Below are 3,537 nucleotides of genomic sequence, written 5' to 3'. Positions count from 1 at the left end.
ACTCCACAACTGCAGAGTAAGAGACAGTAACAGCGAGCTAGCTATACAGTAGCTGCGCTGACACAGAGAGCGAGAAAGACGTGGTTTTGAGTTGTTTCTCCCTTTGCTGTTAAGCACAGCACTAAATTAATAATATCTACATGTCTAAGTTTGATTGAGATCACGGAATCATGAATGGCATGTAAAGGAATAGCCTTTTTGCCCTCCAGCATTGGACGCATGCGCGAAATTTCCTTACGTAAACATCTTATTAGATGCAGGGGGTCTCGATTTGTAAATCCGATTATAATTAAGTCAGTGCCTCACCAGCCATGAACCTCACCACACGTCACTAATATATATATATATATATATATATATATAATATTGGTAAATTATGCCATAGCAGCACTATCAATATTGATCCAAATTTTCATATATGTGCATTCCCAATTACTTTTATGTAGCTTAGAAAATTAACCTGTAACAAAAAAAAGCAAGTTTTTTTTTTTATTATTTCAAACTGGACAAAAATTACACAAAAATCTGAAATTTTATTAAAAAAAATAAGCAGCAGGCTGACAAAGAAACTTAAAAAAATAATAGATGTATTGTCATTGCACAGCAGAGCAACAATATTGATATTGATAAGATCAGCTCCAAAATAACACTTCTCAACCTGGACAGGTCTGCTGTTGAAAATAAGATGCCAACACTCAAATGACTAAATCAAATCCAGTACCACATCTGGTCTGAGCCAACACCTCTGGAAGCCGTTAGAAAAATACACTCAGAAATTGGGCTTTAAACTTTGCAACTTTTTCCTTTTTTGGATGCACTCATTTGTGAGAGTCTGCATTCTCTCACATGAAGATCAAATCGAAAAACAGATCCAAGATGACTGATAAACACCTGCTGCCCTAAGACTTGCAACCAGCTCCTCCTGCTCCGACTATGAGAAAGAAGACATAATTGCTTTTTCAGGATTAGCCATCAGAAAAATGACAGCCCTAACTGAAAAACAATAACCCGGATCCCCATTACCATTACATAATTTTAAATCATCAGTGAGTCTTTGGCTCCAGTAGTGATTATGCAACAACCTGCTCTCTCCCTTTGGTAAAACTTTCCAAGATTTTCCCAGGTTAACGTCAAATACATACCTTGAATATCAGGCATTAGCTAGTTTTTCCCCATAGTTGGCATCTATTGAAAATGTTTTAATCCATTGATATAATTAATTAACCTAAAGAGAAGTAGAATTTTTTGCATTACCCAAATGGTCTATTAATGTTTCTTGAATGCACCTATAGAACAAAAAATAACTGATCTGATTTGCAAGCATGCTTAATCTGACAGTCAAGTTCACATAATTTATTTGTTTATAGCTTATTCAGGACTTCACTTGTTTTATTTGAAAATAATCCAAGCTCAATATTCTTTGAAGTTGTCATAGGGGTAAGGATGTACTCTAAAGTCGCAAACATGGCTTATTACAAGGGAAAGTAACTTACTCTACACACTAAAAGGCAGAACATTCACAAAGAAGCAGAAAATGTGTCTGTTAGGGAACTGAATGAAGTTCTACCAACCAGTTTACATAGTTACCTAATGAATTAAATATTATTCCTCATGAGAGCAAATTTCCTGATTCAATAAAAAAAACTAACATAATTTTAACCATCATTTTATATTATTTTAGCCTCAACAGGAAATTGTATGACCAAGTGTTAAAGCATTTTTGTTTTAAATCTTTTGTAAATACAGAAAATCTGAAAAGTTTGGGAACCTCTGATCTAAAACATTGGGGTCAGAGACCTTTGTACTCCATGTTCAGTGGAGATAACATTTAGGTTCTATGCCCATCAGCTGTTCAAACAACACTAATACAAAAATGAGATCCACAGAAACTGAAAATATAGTTATCAACTCTTGGGTCAGTAATAAAAGAAAAAGCATTTTGCTGCTTTTTTATAGGCAATGCCAAAATTCTAATATTATTTTACTTGTGTGTGTATATATACTTATACACACATTTTTTTTTTCTTTTAACGTACCCTTTTCTTGTAAAGAATACTTAAATGTCCCGTTTATGAGGTGATTTCGGAAGGAACGAAGAAAAAAATAAAAAGATTTATCGAAAAACAGCCACATCGTTGTTCAGTTTAACCACAATGACAGTCCCCACACAATGTTTGGGTCTTCAGAAACTTTACAGTTTAAGTCATAACGAAACCTCAGTCATTTACCTGACAAAAATATTCCGAGTCCGTTAGCACAAGCAAACATAACGGGAACTTTATGGTCTAACAAAACGAAGCAGTTATTTTTAAGTCATAACAAAGACACTTATTTCAAGTGTCGTGTCTCACTCTGTCTATTGTTACTATGTCTGTGTGATATACAAATATTAGTCTGGAATAATAAAAAGGAGGAACATACGAGGCGACCGTTGTGCGTTAGCTAACCGCTATGCTAACTACGCTACGTTGGCACAGCATAAGGCTGAACCACCGGACAGGCCTTCTACGTAACACAACGTTGGTGGAGATATTTTCTCAGCTGACATAAAAATGTTTCAGAATTTCCTTGAAAAAAGTCCACACGTATGCCGAAGTCCGCAACATAAAACATGTAGCGCATCAGACAACAGCTAACCAGGGTCCCTTAAATTAAACTACAACCGCAGCTGCGAACTGAACGTAACGACGTCTTGTCCTCAACACCACAATTGATTGTAAATTAGTGACAGTCCGCGGATGTTACCTTTCTTTTTATTTGAGTCCCAGGGTGTGAAACAGATGATTCCTCAAATAAAATTATGTACAGGTTGAAGCAACCATGCTTCCCTTCCTCTCCAACACATTTTGGGAACATCTGTGGAGGTCCTTAGTCCATGAAGCAGAACAGGGCCAGCATGACTGCGCCGTTTCAGCCAGTCTCAACAGCTCTGTGAGAAGAGCCTTCACAGATTCCCAGGCGCAGCAGCTCACTAAAGTCCATAAACAGCCACTGGAGTCATATGAGGATGTCCGTCTGTGACTGACTTAAGATGCGCCCTTCTGCTCCCCGTTTTAGAGGGGTTTAGATCATCGCACAAGATCATCCGTTTCTTCACGAAAGGTATTACTCACATCAACGTTGCACTGTTCTGGTCTTCGCTCAGTTTGAAAGCATTTATACCCAGCCCAAGCCTCAGCCCCCTTGCAGCTGTAATAGTCCTGGCTCGGCTCAGCAGCAGTGAAACAGATCATCAGACCTATAGCGCTTGTTGGTCTACTTCTCCCACGCTACGATAGTATGTGCTGGCCAGCAAAGTTTTGTTATTGTTTTTTTTCTTCCTTTTTTTCTTTTTCATTGAGTTAGGGCGGGTGAGACCTGGCATGTTTTGTTTTACAATGAGCTGCGTTGTAAAAGTGGCTCTTTATTGTGGTAATTAAACCATACAAAAACTATCTAAAACATTTATTTCTTGTAAGTTTGATGCTTATTAAGGCTTACAGAAAATAACCACAAAATTCAGCCTCGGAAAATTAGTATATTGCATAAGATCACTTA

General features: G+C 37.2%; 1 long non-coding RNA gene across 1 annotated transcript in view; it reads right to left on the bottom strand.

Annotated features, from left to right (window-relative positions):
• Positions 1 to 3,272, bottom strand: part of LOC106942649 (uncharacterized) — an 11,418-nt gene extending 8,146 nt beyond the window's left edge. The window contains exon 1 of the long non-coding RNA XR_001423678.1: positions 2,746 to 3,272. This is a non-coding gene — a long non-coding RNA (uncharacterized LOC106942649). The remainder of the gene's footprint in view (positions 1 to 2,745) is intronic.
• Between the last annotated feature and the right edge of the window lie 265 nt (positions 3,273 to 3,537).

Source organism: Poecilia latipinna, unplaced genomic scaffold, assembly GCF_001443285.1.
Source record: "Poecilia latipinna isolate Pla-1442-1.1 unplaced genomic scaffold, P_latipinna-1.0 Scaffold4445, whole genome shotgun sequence".
Taxonomy (NCBI): Eukaryota; Metazoa; Chordata; class Actinopteri; order Cyprinodontiformes; family Poeciliidae; genus Poecilia; species Poecilia latipinna.
This window is presented reverse-complemented; position numbering and strand designations above follow the sequence as displayed.